The sequence below is a fragment of the Daucus carota genome, chromosome 3, assembly GCF_001625215.2.
Source record: "Daucus carota subsp. sativus chromosome 3, DH1 v3.0, whole genome shotgun sequence".
In the NCBI taxonomy this organism is placed as follows: Eukaryota; Viridiplantae; Streptophyta; class Magnoliopsida; order Apiales; family Apiaceae; genus Daucus; species Daucus carota.
In genome coordinates, this window is record NC_030383.2 from 44,808,971 (window position 1) to 44,830,792 (window position 21,822).

At 34.9% G+C, this 21,822-nt stretch overlaps 1 long non-coding RNA gene across 1 annotated transcript; it reads left to right on the forward strand.

Moving 5' to 3' along the window:
* The first annotated feature begins 1,661 nt into the window (after positions 1-1,661).
* Positions 1,662-4,599, forward strand: LOC108210883 (uncharacterized). The gene is made up of 7 exons (XR_010289823.1): positions 1,662-2,037; positions 2,350-2,513; positions 2,622-2,710; positions 3,198-3,238; positions 3,947-4,004; positions 4,099-4,167; positions 4,377-4,599. It is a non-coding gene; the product is annotated as an uncharacterized LOC108210883 (long non-coding RNA).
* The last annotated feature ends 17,223 nt before the right edge of the window (positions 4,600-21,822 follow it).

The window sequence follows — 21,822 nt, forward strand, 5'->3', positions numbered from 1 at the left end:
TTTTTAAAGTCCAACCAACATCTTGAAAAATTTAAAAAACTACCGCCACCATTTTATCATTTACTCTTCATTCACTAGTACAAAAATGACTTTCTGCATCGCCTCTTTAGCGTCGGTTAAAGACAGAACCGACGCTCTAGATACTCTTATGCGTCGGTCGGGCAAAACGCCGACGCTATAGGTTCACTTGTAGCGTCGGTCGGGAGAATGCCGACGCTATAGGTTCACTTGTAGCGTCGGTGGGGAGAATGCCGACACTATAGGTTCACTTGTAGCGTCGGTCAAGAGAATGCCGACGCTATAGGTTCACTTGTAGCGTCGGTCAAGAGAATGCCGACGCTATAGGTTCACTTGTAGCGTCGGTCAAGAGAATGCCGACGCTATAGGTTCACTTGTAGCGTCGGTCAAGAGAATGCCGACGCTATAGGTTCACTTGTAGCGTCGGTCAAGAGAATGCCGACGCTTTAGATGTTATATTTATTTAAAACTATATTATATAATTTTATAACTATAATTTAACATATGATTATATGTATAATATAGTTTTAATATTATATTTGAAATTATATCGTATAAGATGTAACTAAAAATTTGAAATATTTATTATTAAAATTATAATCATATAATTCAATTCAATCCAATTATATATTATAATTTAAGAATAATTTGTTATAATTTTAATATTCTATTGTATATAATATTATTTTAAAACTTAAATTTAATTATATATATATATATATATATATATATATATATATATATATATATATATATATATATATATATATATATATATATATATATATATATATATATATATATATCTTTAAAACCTTAGTGTGATCATATGAAATAAATGGTTTAAGATTGTTTCTTCTATGATGAAATTTTATGTTAAATCTCTGCATCATTCACAAAACTCTTCAGGTACTTCTATTTATATTACACTAGTGCATATTTTATCAATATATAACTATACCTTTATTCATAATTATAATATAATTTTAAAATATATAAATATAATATAATATTTATCATATATAATATTTTTTCTTAACAAGAACCTTCATATAGATCTTTTTAACTCTAATATGTTCTATTTCAATATAAACACGAATCATTATGTAACTTTTTCTAACTCTAATCTGTTACACGACAAATATCTTTTATCATACATATGAATATATACGAAGTAGGAAAAATCTGATTTAAAATTAATTGAATAACAAAGTATCACATATTATGATATTAATAACAAAAATATATTTATAAATAGATAATAAATTGTAAAGTTTTAATTGAATAAAAAATTATCACATATTAATAACAGAAAAATATTTATAAATTGATAATAAATTATAAAATTTAAATTTTCGCGAGAAAATATAATCAGTTGGTTAATATAATTTAATTAAAATTCAATTCATTAATATTAATATTAATAAAAAAGTGATGTTAAAAGTTAAATTATAAACAATAAATTACGAACTATATTCACACGGGTTAAAGGCTAGTTAAAATTATAACTAAATTATATCATATCATATATATAATATAAAAAAAACTAATATATAATATATAATATAATCATAAAAGTTAATTTTATTAAAGATGCAGCAGTTGATTAGCAGTTGAAATACAAGAAAGAAACAGAGCAGCATATAATACAGGGTCGTGAAATGAAAAGGGGAATTAGGGTTTGGGTAGCGGTGGCGATCGGTTTGTTTGGATAGTTGGACAGCAGCGATGATCGCCCGTGGCTGGGTCCAGAATGAGCGGTGTTGCAGGAGGGACGAAGGTCGTGGAGGGGTTTGGAGGCGTGGCTGTTGGGAGAAGGAAGCCTAATGTTGGCGGAGGATGTTGGTGGAGGATAATATTCTATGAGTTTGGGCGTTTAGGGTTGTTGACCATTAATTGAATCGATTGAATTGTTGTTCAAGAATCATCGGGTTCTTTTCTCTCTCTAGATTGCTGGGTTCTTGTGGAATTGCTCGGTTCTATGTTCTTTTCCGAATCCGCTGCTTCTCAATCTTGTTGGTACGTTTCTGCTATCTTCTTTTTTAATTTAACTTTAGTAGTATGTAATAGGGTGTTTAATAGTGTGTAATTAGCTGTTTACAATAATTTCACTAATTCTTGTTCAAGTAAAGCACTGATAGTCTAAATGGGTGAGATGATTCACATCACTAGTGTGTGACTGTGTAGTGTTATGAGTTCATGAATTCAGATTCTAAACGCCCAAACTCATAGAATATTATCCTCCACCAACATCAGCCAAAATAAACCATTCTGTTTTGCTCTTTTGGCCGCTGTTGGTTTCTTTACTGCCATCACCTCTGATCTGTTTAGGGATTTGATTGACTGGTTGAAGTTGGTACCGATGCCAAAAGGATTGAGGGACAAGCTTCTCATTTGGGCTTTTTTTATGTTCTTGTGCTGCTATGCGTGGGAAAGGTTTTTGAGATGGGCTTTCCTTGGTAAGATGCCAGTGTTGAAGAAGCGACAACGGTCAGGTACAACTGAACAAGAAAGAAAAAATTTGCTTTAAGTTATGCAGAATACACATGCTAATTCGAATGGTAGTTTTTTGTGTAATAATCTCCATTTCTGGTTTTTTGTAGATAAGTGATATGGTTGCAATAGCCAAAATAATGAATGCTACCCTGGTTATTCCTTCCTTGGATCACTCATCCTTTTGGACTGACCCAAGGTACCTCTGATTCTCGATCATACAATTCATACTGCATAATTTGTTTTTTTTTCCTAGATGATCTTTGCCACATACAAATAGGTATGCATTGATTACATGTTTATTTGAAGATAAAATTTCACTTCTTTGATTCTGCTTCGGTGGCGGTCCTAGTGGTCATCTGGTCTACTGCGTGCACAGTGCTCTGAAGTTCTTCCCATATGGCTTTGTATACCATTCTCTGCCTATTTACTGCAGATTGTCCCTCAAAAGTTGAAGCGATCACATCGATGCTGCAACAAGTAGAAAAGTACTTTGTAAACGAGTATTATGCAATTTAAAATACGGAGACTATGCTTTTGGAATACTATATCTAATATTTTGTCCTTTTAGAACTATATTTGGTGGCATAGTTTAGCTGTAATACTTTTCCTGTTTTCCATGCAAACACATATGGTCAGTGCCCGTGAGTGTTGTTGACAGGCTGGTGGTCATTTTATTAATGCAGGTGAAAACAGAAAAGTTTCAACTACTGCTAGATACAGAAAGGTATGTACCAGGACTACAATTCTACCATGTTATCACACTTTTGAGTTTCGACTTTTATATTTAGGTGTCATTAACTTTCGATTTATTAAGAGAAGTAAAATTTATAACAACATATGCCGGAAGCTCCTGGTTTATGGTGCTAGTTAGGTGATGAAATACCGGTTCTTGGTTCTCTTCACACTGTTGCCACATGTTAGTATGTACTTACAATTTTGATACCCCCTCCTTGATTTGATGGTGATGGTTCAATAAAGAAAAACAATAAACCTTTTACAGAAATAATATGACTTTCCGGCATGAATATATCTTGTTAAAATATTCTTACACTGTTAGAATATATCAGCAGAGGGCATCGTCTCTCCAGGCGCAGGCCTAGAACAATTGCTTAACTAACTATTATGCAGTTAGTTAGTTGTTTTCTGATAGCAGAGTTCCGGGAAATCTTCCGTCTTGGAGAGCATAATTGGAGGGACTTTCTTCCTAGAGGATCTGGTTAGGATTTTAAATTAGTTGAACCTCTTAGAAACTGAATATTTTTAATTTCACTATATCAGTTGGAATTAATTCTCAGGTTTATGCTTTTACTTATATATATGAAAAAGTTCTGTTTGGCATATATTCTTCTTGATTAATTGCTGACCTGCTTGTATATATTGTTATCTATATGTTTGCTTATTAATCATATAAATTTGACCAACCATCTGGCAGGTAAATACTCCCAGAGTTTTGCATGCGTGTGTTCTTGTTGGGTGCACATCATACAATGGTACTATATTGTTAATGATAATGGTTTAATATTTCCTGACTGTAGTTATACTGTGCTGCATACTTATTTACAATGTGACTTCTCTTATATGCAGAAGCTGCCTCAGTTCCCATTACCCACTCACAATGTTGTTGTGAGAGGACATTCTCCGCTGGAGTTTGAGGTATGTTTCTACTTGTGTAAACTCCTGTAGAATTTCAGGCTGCCTTTTTATTGGTTTTGGTTACTCAGTGATAAAAATATAAACTTGCGTCTTTTCAGTCCAACGTGCTTTTATGTTGCCATGTGTACTTTTTTAGTCTAGCTTGCTTTATGCAATAGTATTATGTTGGCTTGGAACTCACTAATGGTGTCAATTATATGTTGGAACAGTTTTGTCTTCTATGATCAAGGGAAAGAACGAAGAAGTGTCAGCATCTGAGCTGTCTGGTGGATCAAGAATTCATTATATATTCCAATGAAGAGTTTGGAGATGTTTTTAATGTAATAAAAAAATTCGTTATAGATTCCAATCAATATTTCTGAAGAGTTTGGAGATGTTTTTAATGTAATAAACAACTATATTTTTTATTATTAAGAAATAATTGTTTGTTAATTTTTCTCGTGTAATTTGAGCGCATTCTTATGATCGTGGTGAATTGTCCAAAGCTTTCAACAAAATAAAAATATTATTATTATTAAAAAGAACACTTTAAGCGTCGGCATTTTAGACAGCTGACACTATAGATAAGAGCTATAGCGTCGGCATTTTAGACAGCCGATGCTATAGATAAGAGCTATAGTGTCGGCGTTTAAGACAACCGACGCAGTAGATCAGGCTATAGCGTCGGCATTTCAGACAGCCGACGCTGTAGGTAGGGCTATAGCGTCGGCATTTCAGACCACCGACGCAATAGGTTGGGCTATAGCGTCGGCATTTCAAATAACCGACGCTATTATCAAGACAATAGCGTCGCCTACTTAACCGACGCTAAAGGCATATACCTATAGCGTCTCCTACATTTACTACGCCACTTAACCGACGCCTTAGGGGTTATTTGACCGACGCTGAAAGTCTATTTTGTACTAGTGATTTTATTGTCCAAAGACTACCACAGTGCACAGATGAGGGTGATAATTGAAGTCACTAGCGTGATTTCACACGCAAATGACCGATGTCATTAATTATATCGATAATTGAATTTATATCAATTTTCTCAGTAAACTGTTCTTTGTATACGGCTATAGGCTGGAGGGTTCACCTCTTGAGTTCTTGAGTAGCTAAATGATTATTAAGTTTGTAATTTTGTATGAATTGGACTTTAGATTCATAGCTGAGCTTATTACATATGTGATTTCTAAATGTAATATATACATAACTACGAACATATATAGTTTTATGAAAATCTTTCCGGACTTGTCACTTGAGCCCAGTGCACCCCTTAGGTACCTCCGTCTTATGTTGATAGAGGAATTTGGTAATCAACAAAGATGAGGTTCATGGCCGGAATCAAGATCTGTGACGGTGGTTTTGGTCGCCGGAGTGCGGTGGTTGTATGTTTAGGGGGTGGCTGAGATTAGGGTTTTGAGTTGGTCTCACGTGCTCTCAACTCATGATCCCCTAATGTGCCTACGTACCCCTATATTTATAGGGGATCAAGCCATACGTAGTTCTATTGAACCAAGACTCCTAGTTTGATCAAGACTAGGCCTCTTGGGGATAAGACCAACCTTAAGCCGGTGACTTATCACTTAGAGTTCTACTCCAGTTAGAATTAAGCCTTGAGGCCAACTACCTCAGACTCCTAGTCCAAGTACATCACGGATACGGCATCATCCCCACTACGAGAGATGACACTAGCCGCTACTTTTCATAGCATGGAGGAGACGTCTGGTAGAGCCGTGACCAAATCCTTGAGGTGTAGGGCGCGCCCTTCCCCCTTAGTGAAGGTTCTCACTAAGAGGTCAGACAAGTAAGGAGCCAAGTTACACGATCGTCTCAGTCCCCCAATGAGGGCTAACTCACCAGAATACAGGACCCAGACATATGATCGGCCTTCATGTCACCCCTGAGGGCCTTCAACAATCATGATCACCTCAAGCCCCCGCACGAGGACAACCCGGCAGATAGCAGGATTGAGGATTATAGATCACGCCCGGACGTAACCCGGGAACTACCAGATGAGCCTGATAACTACCAAATGAGCTTGGTAACTAGTCTTCATATCCCTCGGAAGGGTTGTCTTCAATATCCCCCGGAGGGGTTGTCTTCAATATCCCTCGGAAGGGTTGTCTTCAATATCCCCCGGAGGGGTTGTCTTCAATATCCCTCGGAAGGGTCGTCATTGAGACTCACTCATTCTCTCACACAATACATTTATACGTGGACGCGACCCCTGAGGGCGCGCCCTAGGTCTTCACTCTCCCGTTCCCCTAAATACTCGCTGCCAAGACAGCTCCGCATCCTAGGGCCGCGTCCTCGGAATCACTCCGAGGAGGGCGCGCCCTCTGTACGAACCATGTGGCCAAATTCGGCCATAACAAGTACTCCCCAGATTTGTTAGATATTAAAAATATCTAGGAAATCTTTAAAGAATTATAACAACTTTGGCAGCATCCTTCAAGAACTCTGCACAAAGGGCGTGCCCTATTCCTAAGGGCGCGGCCTCCATCAATTGAACAAAACCGCGGCTCCTCGTACCGAATTCGTAACGATCCAACCTCAATCCTCGTAAGGATTTCAAGGGAATTTTTATACCGTGCCACACACGTTTTTCTGAGGGCTCGTCCACGCATAGAGGCGCGACTTAAGCCGTGCATTATTCTTCGATATTTCGAGGTGCGGGCTGTGCACAGGCCTTGCAAACATATAATGTCAGTGTTTTTGGACATTTAGCAAATTGGCCAAGCATGAGGTTGGTGCGTCTTTATGATGCACTCATAAGTAATGAGCAATCTTTATGTAGATAAAAGAAAACAGGGGGCGCGACCTATCTGTCGTTGACAGTGGCGCAGCTTCGCTTATTTCTCCCAAAGGACACATTCAACTATAACATTCGCGCCAATGAACTTCAACAAAAGAAGGGCGCGCCTTCGCGGTGCGAAGTTTTGTGGCTGTTTTTAGCCTTAGCGTGTCCATGGTACCTAGGAATAGTAATATAAGGCGCGACTTACGGAATGGCGCCGCCTTGTTATAACATGACCCCTTTTTTATCTTTTTTTAAAGAATTGTCTAAGCAGAGGGCGTGGCCGATGGAGCTGCCTTACTTGCAATATTTCTTTTCTTCCGAGGACTGTATAAGTAGAGGGCGCAGCCTTACTTGTAATGTGGACTCTTTTGATCTTTTCCAAGGATTAAGTAGAGGGCGCGGCTTTTGGCGCAGCCTTACTTTTTCACGCGTGACTCACTTGCTTAAGAAAATCAAAAAGACCACTCCCCAGTCCATACATCATCCTGTATGGGGCATCACGAATTTTATCGTGGTTTATATAACTCCGGTGCATCGCACGGGTCCCAGAGCTTATGGCTCAACGGGGAATCAATAGTATAAAGTGTTATCCAGAGCATATCATGGATAGGTAAGATCCAGAGCGTATCATGGATGCGCAAGTATAATGTCCAGAGCATATCATGGATAATTAGGTAACCTTTGAAAAGCCTTAAGTGTATCATGATCAAAGACCTTGCAGGTATCATGCTACGTTCCTGTAGAACGGAGGGTGTGTCCTAATCAAGACAAACAGCTCCTCTAGAATGGACTTGACCTGCACACAATCATATATATATATATATATATATATATATATATATATATATATATGACTTCCTTAACAACAATAGTGATGGTCAGTGTTACCTCATGACGTGCCCTGTTAGGGGAAGGCGCGTCCTCCGAAAAATATCAACCCCAGAAACATGACTTTGGAACTTCGGACGCGACCTATTAGGAGAAGGTGCGTCTTCCAAGTATCTTTGTCTTTCACATTATACTCGTCCTGGGGGCGCGCCCAATTGGGTGAGCTGGGGCATGCATCGTGGGAAGCCGGTAGGCTCGTCCCTTAGAGAATCTGCATATCACTCTCAATGGCGCACCTTCAGGCACTTCCGCGAATGCGAGAGGGCGCGTTTGAAGAAGGGACGTGACCTTCACAAGACTATTGAGCCCCTTCCTGCGTATGTTTGTCCTCAAACACAATCATATTAAACAATCAATGCATCAGACATACCTGAGGGCGCGCCCTGTCAGAGGGAGGCGCGCAATTCGTTCTCTGATAGAATACTAGTTGGATATGGCGTACCCCTTTATGAGGGCGCGCCTTGTTAGAGGAAGGCGCGACTAATCCTCACGACGAAGAGGTGTATTCCTCATAAAAGTAACACCATATTACCTATGAATTTATACATGCAGTAGTCTTAGGGAACCAAATACTGAGGGGGTTTAGTATTTACCTGAGGGCGCGCCCGGTCAGGGGAAGGCGCGCATCCTTTATAACTTTTAAAGCTAGGTTCCATTTGAATAACTCCCCGCGCGTAACTTTTCCTTTCATATCACCACATGTGGTTAGGCCTTCAAGATGCGCCTCTTGCGAACCTTGAAGCATTTTTAGGGAAGGGCGCGCCACTTCTAGAAATTCTTTGAGACTTATAAAGTTGCGAACTCCTTCCTGCAAAAGGCTTAAACGGGACAAACTTGAAGATAATACCTTGTGAAAGTAATGTAAAAAGTTTACCTGGAGGCGCGCCCTGTCAGGGGGAGGCGCGCCTTTCGAGAGGATGAAGGGGCCTCGTGTCGTGTCTTGTTAGCGAGAGACACGTCCCATAAATATCTTAGTCATGTTCCCTTTGAATTATCTTCGTCCTGCACACATTTAATTAATTTTAAGGCAATTTATTAAATAAATATTACCTTATGATGCGTCTTGTTAGGCCTGCTTTCAACAATTCTTTCTGAGTGAGCACGTCTTCACTAATTTTCTCACCTCGGCTATACTACTGGCTAATCCATAAATTAATATTCATATTTTCTTCGACCTCCCCTGTCAACTTAAACATAAGTTAGTAATGATATATATGTGAAACTATTTCGACCCTGCGGCAAGAGCCATATACTAATATAATATCATGCAAGAATATTTATTTAAAAATATTAATATATTTAACAAGATTAAGATAAACATATGACTTAAGAAGTTATTTTAAACGATATATAATAAATATATACTAATGCATGCCAAATATATTTATACCCTTCTATATAAAATATTAATAAAAGAAAGAAAGTACATATATTATATTAAATAAATAAATAAAGGGAAAGAAAGTATGTACTATATATAAGAAATAAATAAAGGACATATATAAAATAATAAAAATAAATAAAATTTATATAATAAAATATACATATATAAAAATAAGAATATATATTATATAAAATAATAAAAACAAAAAAAAAAGTACATATTATATAAAATAATAAAAACAAAAAAAAAATGCATAAGGGGAGGAAAGCTTCTCTTCATTTTTGCAGACTACTTATGTCACCTCGACGTGCATCCATAATTGCCTCTGCTTTAATCATCATATGTAAACCTGAATGTGCAATAACAATTCTACGCATATCTAATTTTCAATCCTAAACCAACATATCAACGCAAAAAGTTAGTCAAGCATAATATGAATATTAAACTAATATCACAATAATTAAAATTATATATAATAATATAATATTATCTAACGAAAGAAAATATGAAAAACTTATCTTTTTTTTCCAGAGTCAATTCTGAGTCCATCAGCCTCTTTGTATCATGTTTTAGTTCTCCTTTCTCTCAAATATTCATGACTCCTTTCCGTGCAAATATTGACTCCTTTCTGTGCAAATCATGATAGAACAAAACCTTCCTATTGTAGCACATTCGCATCATCCATGTGCACTCAATTAACCTGCAACTTCCACTAATTCTCTCGTCCAAAAGAAATAATCATATAGCACAATAAACTCTAAAATTATATTAAAATGAATCGTTATATATAAATCATAAATGATACGCAAAAATTTATCATATATTAAGAACATATTTCATGCATCCTGACACATAAGAAATATATATAATGTTAACAAATAGATATAAATAAAAGAATAAGAGAGAACACTTATCTTTGTCCGGTTGAGTTTGGAGTCGACCACCATCCGTAGTCATATCTTTCACTTTCGTCTTCACAACCATCATCTTAAGATTAGTCCAAAAATACAACAACATACATGCATATAATAATCGCTATAATGTTGCTACTATGTACACCCTCCTAATTCTTCTAAAACATGTATATCATGCAATAAAATGAATACATAGAGTATGCATAAAATATTAATTTTAGACTACACACATCTTCTAAAAATATTAATTATATAATATAAGAATATTAATTTTGCATGATATATATTTTTAAAATAAAAGAAAATATAATATTTTTAAATATACACATAAAAATAAATATATAAAATAAAATAGAAAAGAAGAAGCTTATCTTTTTCGTTGGTTGTATCAGAAATTTCCGATGGCTTCGTCTCTTAGTTGAACTGCGTCAGCCAGATCCGTGTCAATTACACCGGCGGCGATGAGATTATCCGCTACTGCCTGTACATCATGTCTCGCCACTCCCAGTCTTATTAACTTGTTGCGTGCGCACCGCTAATCATAATTTCATGGATATATGTATCCAAAAAACAGCGACGGTGTTAATATACCAAATCTGTCACTCTTAAAGATTATCTGTCCTCCTCAGATAATAATCTAAAAACAGCCCCTCCTTCTAGCGCCAATTTGTTGATAGAGGAATTTGGTAATCAACAAAGATGAGGTTCATGGCCGGAATCAAGATCTGTGACGGTGGTTTTGGTCGCCGGAGTGCGGTGGTTGTATGTTTAGGGGGTGGCTGAGATTAGGGTTTTGAGTTGGTCTCACGTGCTCTCAACTCATGATCCCCTAATGTGCCTACGTACCCCTATATTTATAGGGGATCAAGCCATACGTAGTTCTATTGAACCAAGACTCCTAGTTTGATCAAGACTAGGCCTCTTGGGGATAAGACCAACCTTAAGCCGGTGACTTATCACTTAGAGTTCTACTCCAGTTAGAATTAAGCCTTGAGGCCAACTACCTCAGACTCCTAGTCCAAGTACATCACGGATACGGCATCATCCCCACTACGAGAGATGACACTAGCCGCTACTTTTCATAGCATGGAGGAGACGTCTGGTAGAGCCGTGACCAAATCCTTGAGGTGTAGGGCGCGCCCTTCCCCCTTAGTGAAGGTTCTCACTAAGAGGTCAGACAAGTAAGGAGCCAAGTTACACGATCGTCTCAGTCCCCCAATGAGGGCTAACTCACCAGAATACAGGACCCAGACATATGATCGGCCTTCATGTCACCCCTGAGGGCCTTCAACAATCATGATCACCTCAAGCCCCCGCACGAGGACAACCCGGCAGATAGCAGGATTGAGGATTATAGATCACGCCCGGACGTAACCCGGGAACTACCAGATGAGCCTGATAACTACCAAATGAGCTTGGTAACTAGTCTTCATATCCCTCGGAAGGGTTGTCTTCAATATCCCCCGGAGGGGTTGTCTTCAATATCCCTCGGAAGGGTTGTCTTCAATATCCCCCGGAGGGGTTGTCTTCAATATCCCTCGGAAGGGTCGTCATTGAGACTCACTCATTCTCTCACACAATACATTTATACGTGGACGCGACCCTTGAGGGCGCGCCCTAGGTCTTCACTCTCCCGTTCCCCTAAATACTCGCTGCCAAGACAGCTCCGCATCCTAGGGCCGCGTCCTCGGAATCACTCCGAGGAGGGCGCGCCCTCTGTACGAACCATGTGGCCAAATTCGGCCATAACAGTTATTACCCATAAAAACACACAATTTTACAATCGGAGATCCTCCCTTGTTAGTGGCACTATCAGGGTTAGGGGCGATTTAATTCTAGTGTAGATTCCAAATCCCGTTCTTTAAATTCAAAGTTGTAACTTAGACCGGAGGAAAATATATTGTGTTTCAGTTTTTAATGAGCATCGATAACAAATAGAGCGTTTGAGAAGGTATATTTCATTGCAAATGATGGATTTTGTTTGATATTATTTAAGTCGTCATTTCAAAATTTAAAATTTATACTAATATTTTAATTCTGGGGTTGAAATAAAATCTAAATCAATATTGACAAACAATTTATTCGTTAAAATTCAGAATTTTAAATAAAATTTAGTTTTCAAACAGAACATAAAATTTTTCACCCAGGAACTTTGATGGGCTATTGAGACTTCCGTACGGCTATGTATAATATAGTCCGGTGAGGCTTAATTGGGACCTCGGGCCACTCAAATTCGCCGGGCTATTTATTTGTAGCCCAAACGTTGAGGCAGTATCTGAGTTGCGTGCATGTTTCTATGTTGTGACCTGATGACCTCTGGGCTCTGTCGTGGTCCTCGTGGACTCGTGGAGTACAAGGTTACTTACGGTCACTTTAGGATAAAACTAAATAATAATTTATGATTTAATATGTGAAATTTTTAGTAAATACGTGTTAAGCAATTTATTTGAAATTTAAATATAGAAAATAGAAGATTGAAGCATTTTTCATATACATATAATATTGTTGATGATTTAGATATAATATTAAATTTTATCGTAAAATTTAAAAATTCAAAAATATTGTTTTAAAAAATATATGCTCTAAGTAGGGCTGTGAATTGATACTGACTATTCGGTGTCTCGGCTCATATCCAGCTCGAAAATATGATACATGTCTCATATCCGTTTTGAAGACGATCCAAATCTGGCGGAAAAATTAAACCCGTATAATATATGATCCTCATACGAGCACACCTATACCCGCTTAGATTCACTTCATATAATTTTTAATAATATGATCCTACCCGAATACCCGAATAGGATCTTCGGTTCATATTCGATTCAAACTCATATACATATTATATTTTAAATCCATCACATTCGTAAGTAAATAGTCATCATTTTATATAATTTTAATATCTTATTTAAGTTTATATCTTCAGAAAATATGATTTATTTAATGTGATCATGCTTATTATCTTCATATATATTTAATAAATAATATATACCAACATATAACTATAAGTTGTAATTTAAAATTATTATATTTTATAATATTATGTTTACTTAAACTAAATGACAGTTATTTGAATAACTAAAATAATAAAGATAAAAAGCTTAACACCTCCCATTTTTATTTCCTTTTCAATATGAAAAAGAAATAAATGAGAAATCAAAAGGTTGTCTTATTCAAAACCCCAATTATGACATCCCTCCTCTCCCACTTCACACCTCAGATGATATTTAATGTTAGTGGATCATATCCGGCTCATATTCGATGGATCATAAACTACTCGGTTAAAAAATAGAAAATACGATACATGATCATATTCGGTTCAGATCCGAATCTAAAATACCCGGGATCGGTTTATATCCCAATAAAATGATCCTGCACCCAAATCTGGACAAGCTAAAAATAATATGATCCTGTACTTGAGTAGAGGGGTACCCGGGATCACCCGAATCATTTTACAGCCCTAACTCTAAGTAAAGCTTTGACTTTGTTTTTAATTTCAAGTCATATTGTAATTTATTATAGAAAAAACCTTTTCATAATTTGAAATAAGGAAATGAATTAAGAATCTCGACTTCATGAGGAAAGTAGTGTGACACTAAAATCTTAAAATGAATACAAATTTTGACTTGGGATGGAAAGTAGCGTATCATTCAGATGTGTTTTTTTTATATTTTTATAAAAAATAATGCTAAGCAATCGAATTTTATATCAATTTTTTTCTAAAAGAAGTGATATAAATGATAGATTTTAATTGAATAATTTAAATATAATGATCGTTGCAAAATTGGAGAAAATGATCTAAATAACATTGATGGATCACAAATATGCAGCTACGACAATAAAATCACATGACTACGGCTTAATACTTCAACAACACAAGTTCGTAGCAAAGTAAAATTCGAAAGGAGCCCCTCAAATCTCCAGGTGCACCTAATACCCCCTCAGACCTACGGTTGTTTCATAACCCAAATTCTTCGGGATCGCGCCCCTTCAGGATATATCTTTACTAGCTCTCAGGATCAAATTCATATGGTCACATGCGCTTCTCGAAGATGACACCCAAATAATCCCTTCCCCAGAAACGAAACACGTGCCCTTTAGACACCTACACCGGTGGTCTATAAAGCACAGTCATCCCGGAAATTCCGGACTCGCTAGCTCACACCTGTCCTTGTAGCTCCATCTAGTCTCATATTCTACAAAAGGCTAAATAGAGGGAGAATAAAAGAAGAAAGGACATAAAACAAAGAGGAGAAAAAACCCCAAGGGTAGAAAAATATAAAAGAAAACATCCAACATAATCCACCATGATAGTTATGGTTACAACTTGCAATCCCTACAACCATCATTTGGCGCCGCCGTCGGGGACTGAGCATACTTACCTAATATTACTTGCCACTATATTATGACAACCCCACTGATATAAACTTGCAGGGCAGCAACGACGTTTTACTATGATTCCAAAGGCGATAAACAACACTAAAAAATCGTATAGAAATTGTTGGAACCTTTGAACCAGACGTTAAGGCATCTAATTTCTGTCAATAAGGAAAAATAGAAAAAGCATCTTATGAAAGCGGTCTTGAATATGTTCAGTATTAAAGTATGATATGGAGCTATAAACTTTACTACATGCCTGGTAAATATGAACCTCTAACGAAACTCACGCTGACATGGATATTCAACTCACTAATATTTAGTTTCTCAACGTCTCACCAGGTATTACTCTCCAACTCATCTATCTATCGCTTTCTAGTAGTACTTTCTTGCCTTGTCCATGATCACACGATCAAAAACCTCGAGACTGAAGCGTGCCTTTCTTTTCTTATATGTTTCACCACTTTTTTAACATAGTGACCTAAAAATTTCTGATTGTTTTTTATACACATTATTCGTTACTTGTCATCTTGCATGCTTATAGTTGCTTACTATGCTTCCTCCATTATCTCGTAGCGCTATTATCAATGCTGTGTTGTTATGTTTTTCTTACATGAATAACGTAAAGGTTCACATGCCACGTTTACTGTACTCATTTCGACTATTTTTGTGTATGCGTTAGTTTATGCTGTTACACGTTTGCACTTATGTCTATGCAAGTTTACTATTCTACATTTTATTTTATATATTTATTACTCGTTATTGTTAGCTACTCTATGCTTTATTTTGATATTTAATTTGTACATTGATACTATCATATGCTTTTTGGTATAAAGACTCCTCATATTTTATATTGCCTACATGAATTTTCTCACTACAAATTATGTTTTTTAAATAGTGTCACATTATTACACTATTTTTTATATTTTATTAAGTTGTGTTAACCTTTTGTACATTTGCACACGCACTCATATACGTCAACCACGTTAGAGCAGTTATTTCTTCAATACCTACTCCTATTTTTAGTTTTTATTTTATATGCATAGTTTTTCTTTTCTATTTTTTCTTGTTTGTTACTTGTTCTGTTTCAATTATTATTGTCAATTTTACTCTACTGACACTGTTTTACCAATAATATTTCATGATTTATATATATATATATATATATATATATATATATATATATATATATATATATATTTGTACTTGACAACTACGTGTGTACATGCTAAACGGTTGTGTGAAGAAAAACTGTTGATTATAACAACAAAAGCATTAATTTTGAACTGTTACTAAGTATATTGAGTTTATAAAGAGCAACATGAACACTCTTTGAAAACATCTGTTCAAATAGATAATTATCATTTATACTAGCTTCGAACTAGCTGGGTAGGTGATTGCCACATGCCTCATATTTATGATTTATGAGGCACATGTATATTATTTGAATATCATTTATTTTATTTGCATATCATCCAACATGTTTTCTTTATTATTTTTTAATATACACTTGTTTGTACGAATTATCCTGCAAACATTCTACGTCAATATATGTAGCACGAAGTACTACTATGGCTACGAATTGCTTAAAGTCTTATGACAATCCTAGCCAATATATGTAGCACGAAGTACTGTTACGGTTACGGATTGTTTAAATTCTTCTGACCATCCTACACCAATATATGTAGCACGAAGTACTGCTATGACTACGGATTGCTTAAAATTTTATGGCCTTATATACGCACTTGTATTTATACGTTTTATACTAAGTTTCATAACTTAAGCTATCATTTTACATCTACTGTTATGACATTTTTTAAGGTGCCTTCTTTTATTGGGCCAGCCTTCACAAGCTTTATGTATACCTCCAAATACACTTCTTTATTACTATACACACCACATTTATGTTTTTATCAGTAGTGTGTTACATAACACATAGTTATTTGCGACGCTCTAATTTTTCACTTCAGGATTCTTTGTACTCATACGTAACAACTCTTGTGTTATCAGTTTCTCTGCGCTCACATTATACAATTTGTTGTTTTGAGACTTACCTGTCATTCACATCTTATAGCTACTCACAAGTCGCATACTGACTGTCTTCTTGTTCCACGTCTATATCATATTTACATGTGAGAGACACTACTACACTTTCGTCTATACACAAATATTGATAGCTTATCTCTTTTTGTATTGACATTTCCTAATCTCTGCACCACAAATAAGTGCTATCAAAGCGTTATTTTTCACGTGTTTATTTTTATAGTGCATGATTTATACGTTGCACTCACATCTCCGCCCTACATACAAACATTTACATGTGCAAGATATTTTTAGCACAAAGAAAAAAAAAGGTTTATTTAAAACAAACCCCGAAAGTTGGCGACTTTCCACTCATTTACGTGTATGTTATCATTCATTACATATATTTATTATCTCCTTTCATATATATGCGAAATTAAATTGTTGATTGTGTTTGTTACATTGTTCATCCCTCGGATACTTGGTATTCTGAAGTTCATATAAATACTCTTGTTAACTTTAAAATTACACTGCACCTCGTAGCCATATTCAAAGCTCCTACGGCTCAACTAGCAATACATCTCATCATAAGAAACCATTCTCTCGTAGCCGAAATCATAATTTATATACCTACTACAAATAAAACATTAATCGTTTTCCAAAAATTTAATTAGCCTATTATAAGATATAAAATATAATGTGATAATACAGAAACAGAAGAAGCAACAAATAGTATTTGGTAACAAAGAAAGGTGGTGACAAAAAATTCATGATGCCATGTACAACCCTATACGTATAGTAAGAGGCAAATGAGCTACTCATCAACTTACGGATGAGGTAGGTGGATCTTCTAGTTTGAACGTATGTGGAGCCAGATGGACTTCCAGTATGAGTCTGGGGAGAGCCTGATCATATATCAGAGATAGTATTCGGCAGGTTTTAAACCCGATGTGTGATTAGGAGACTATTAGGAGTCATCCCCCATCTATTGTGAGAGGGGACTGATAACTGGTATATAAGAACCTAGATAACTTTAATAGTATGAGGCTTGTTGTGGGGAATCTAAAAACAAACCATCCAAGTTTCATACTAAATAGACATTATCGTATTATTACTCAAATTCGCTTACTAAGCACAATAAATTATCTTAGAGAGAGGTTATAATCACGCATAATAATCTTACACGGGGTCCACAATGATCTATGAGGAGGCAGGTGAGATAGCCTGGGATGGGTTTAAGGATGAGGCAAGTTGGTGTTCCAAGGCCCGGCAAAGTCAAATAACCAGATAAAATTCTAGTTTGGGTTTCGAGGGAATTAGACAGCTAGTTGGAATCTCAGTATAATTAAGGCTAATGGGAGTAAGATCATACACGGGGGAGGAAATTTCGACAGAAGTTGAGCCCAATGTGTGAAGGGAGATATGTTTAGGAGTTATTACATATCAGTTTTGGGAGGGGCACATATGCCTTGAATATAAAAATAACTCCATTAGATGAGATTTTTTGGGAGAAGTCAAAACATTAATTCTTGTTAACTCGGCTCAAGGCGCACAATATTATAATATAAATAAGTTAGACTCGATTAGCAGGTCCAATAACTGGTATTAGAGCAGATTATAACGATACATAACATCCTTAATTGGCCTCTAAATAGATTTAGAAAGGGGTACATGAGCAATCCAGGAATGAGTTGAGGATAGAGGCTGAACCAGAGCCGTTTCCGTATATAATTAAAAATAAATTCGTGCGATTTTGGTCAAAACCGGACAATATCATACTATTGTATAGTTTACGGTGTGAGTAAGCCTGATATATCTTTCTAGTAAAATAATATAACAAATTAAATGCTTTTACATTATTTTTATACATCTTATTAATATTTAATATTCTAATAAGTCATTATTTGATTAATCCATGAATGTATGGTAAAGGGGTGTTTGGCCGTCATTATGAGTGAGAAATAATTTATTCGTCTCATTTAAGTCAATTTTAATTTATAAGTTAAAATCTAAGAAGTGAAAATTTTAATTTACTAGTAAATTATTTTTATTTTTTAAATTTGATTTTATAAAAATGTAAAGGATAGATATACAAGTTAATTTTTAAACGATAATTTTAGTTATTATATTAATAATTTTAATACCCGATAAGTTGTAAATATCAAACAATTCATTCAAACACATAAACTAAAAGTTACTCCCTTCGTCCTCCTAAATTCTTTATAATTTTTAGGCTGTTATAAAGTACAGTTTCGTAAATTATTTCAAATCTTTTTCTTCCTCTGAATAAAAGTATACTGTTTAGATTTTTATTAAAAAGAAAATTTTAAATATAAGTAAAAAAATTATACTTTATAAAAATCTTAACATGCATGTCTAACGGGGGTGTATTCGATTGGGATTTTAATGGATTTTTTTTAGTCAATGGATTTTGATTTTGTGCGGATTCTTGATAAAATGTCGCAGAGTTTATAGGATTTAAGCACAATGCTTCAAAATCTCATTGATTTTGATGGGATTTCAAAAAACTTAAAATACACTGAAGAATGCCACAAAATCCATCATTTTATGAAATGCAAAAAAATCCATGAGCATTTGAATACCATCAGATTTTAATGGATTTTAAACAATCCCAATTGAATACCATCGGATTTTAAAGTATAATTTAAAATCCCAATTGAATACCACCGGATTTTGTAGCATAATTTGAAATCCCAATTGAATACCTCAAGATTTTAATAGATTTCAAACAATCCCAATCGAACATCCTCGGATTTCATGAATGCAAAAAAATGTTTTAAAATCCCAATCCAATACACCCCTCTAAGTAGTAGAAAGATATCGTAAAGAAATGAGAGGAGGGAGGAAATACTTTTTAATCATAAATATTTTCTCATTTATAAATAATAGACACTTATTTTAATTAAACTAATCGCGCCCTAAATTCAATCGCGGCTTTTTGCGTACCTAAATTCTTAGAAACAAAGTTTCACAGATCTTCTTGGAGTTATTGACCAAAAAACCCAATAAACTTATTATTTTTTTGCCAAAAACCTTTAAACTTCTGTTTTCTTTAACAACGCCAATAAACCTTATTAAAACTATATAAAAGAAATACAAAATAAACCATGGTTAAATCTACTGATCTGACTTGTCAAGTATCTTTTCCTGATCCGTATCTTTTTATACACGTGTGTGCCACATAATGCCTATATTAATAGTAATAATTTATTATATAATAATTTATAATTTAGGGAGAGTGTTTGTTTGGAGTTGCTCGGGACTGCTGGTTGGGAGTAGTGTTTGTTTGGAGTTGCTCGGGACTGCTGGTTGGGAGTATCTGGTTCAGTAATTTGTTTGTTTGTGTTTGGTGAATTGTTCGCGCTAAGTGGTGAAATTTTATCTTACTCAATTCAGAGTTTCCATTGTGCTGCTTGATGTGATGCACGGCTGCGCATGGAGCTTGGTTTATTGTTTATGCTCGAATAGCTAAATAAGTAAGGATTTCACACATTAATATACACCATAAGATACATTTTTTCTAAATACAAAATCAACCACGTAGAAACAAGGTGGATGAAATGCCTAGCCCGAGCCTTCAATCGGAAGAACTATGACGGCAGAGCAATTCGCAGCTTGTTCACTGTTGGGATGAGAGCCTGATAATTCTCTGTCTTAATGAGCTGCAGATCAACCATCTTAAAACTGATTTTAGTGGTGATATTTTTTTTATTTAGTTTTTTTACTATTTTTTGATAAATTGTAATCAATTTGTCACATAACATATGTGATGATTATGGTTAGTCCACGTCAGCTATAAGTAGCTTTAGTTAATTTTTTCAATGATTTAGTAAAGTTCAATGGGGTTTTTAGTGAAAAAAAAGTTTAAAGATTTTTTGGCAAGAAAATTACAAGTTGGTTGGATTTTTTGGTTAATAGCTCGATCTTCTAGCTATATAGCTATTGTAGTTAAACAAGTTGATAATCGGAAAACTGCATATATTTTTATAAACAAAAGGTGCCATCGCGATAAATTTATGATATTAAAATTCAAAATTTAACAATTTTATGCATGGAAATCAATTCGACTGAGTCATGCACGACCAGTCGACCACCCATAAGTAGAGTAACACCAATAAATGTCGCAACAAAAAGAATCACAAAGAACAAACAGATGGAAACTTTGATCCCACAATCTTATGCGAGAGGTTCGTTTATCATTGATTTTTCCGATCTAGAAGGTTAGAATAAGCCATAGATATCAAACAACGGTCACCTAAATATGTCACCTGTTTGAACAACTTTTTCATCTCCTATACTCTAAACTCTTTGAAATGCTAAATTTGAAGAAGCTGGAATTTTATTTTCTTTTGAAATAAGGGAAGCTGAAATTTAACTCACGTCTGAGATTTTTGAGTTATTATATTCTCAATTTGATGCACTTAACATTTACAAAATCATAATTTTCTATTAAGATACAGAACTTATATTAGTGGTGGACGGTAATTTAAAGTTCCAAATCAAGAGGCAAGTGCATAGGGTATTAGTGTCACTATATATTATATATTGTTATATAAGAATAATTATCACATGCAATTGGATGTTAGTAATCACCACTACTAAAGAAGTCAAACCAATAGGCTATTAGTGGGAATAAACTAGGTTAAAGGAAATATTAAAAAACTTTTGGTTTCCAGAATCATCTAAAGATTAAAATATTCAAGTATCTTCTAGGTTTCCACAGCATTCTTTGATTAAATTAAGGATCAAAAAATATGCAAGAGAACTAAATTATTAACAAGTACTTTATGGCTCCTTTATATTTTATTTAAAATAAGAAGAATATGCTGCTTTCTTCGCTCCGAATTTCACTAATCACTCGACTTTGTAAAACATAAAGATACGAAAGCTTTTTTCTATTATCTATAAGAATTCTTCTGCCTGGGCGATGGGAGAAATTTAAATAAGTATTTATAATTTTATACTATTAATAATTTTAAATTATTAAAAACATAATATAAAAATAAATTTAATAAATTATTTTTAAATGATGAAATTTACATTTATTCAAAAACTTACAGAAATAAAATCATGTTTAAACAATCACGTCTTGACAACAGCTAATTTTAAATTAGCTTATTCCTAAATCTAAATATTTCTGTTTTTTAAAGTTGAAAATGAACCCCGGCTGAACAGACGGAGCCACAGAGCCCAGAGGACTGACTAAAGATGAATTCTAATTTCAGATTAAATAATATATATATATATATATATATATATATATATAT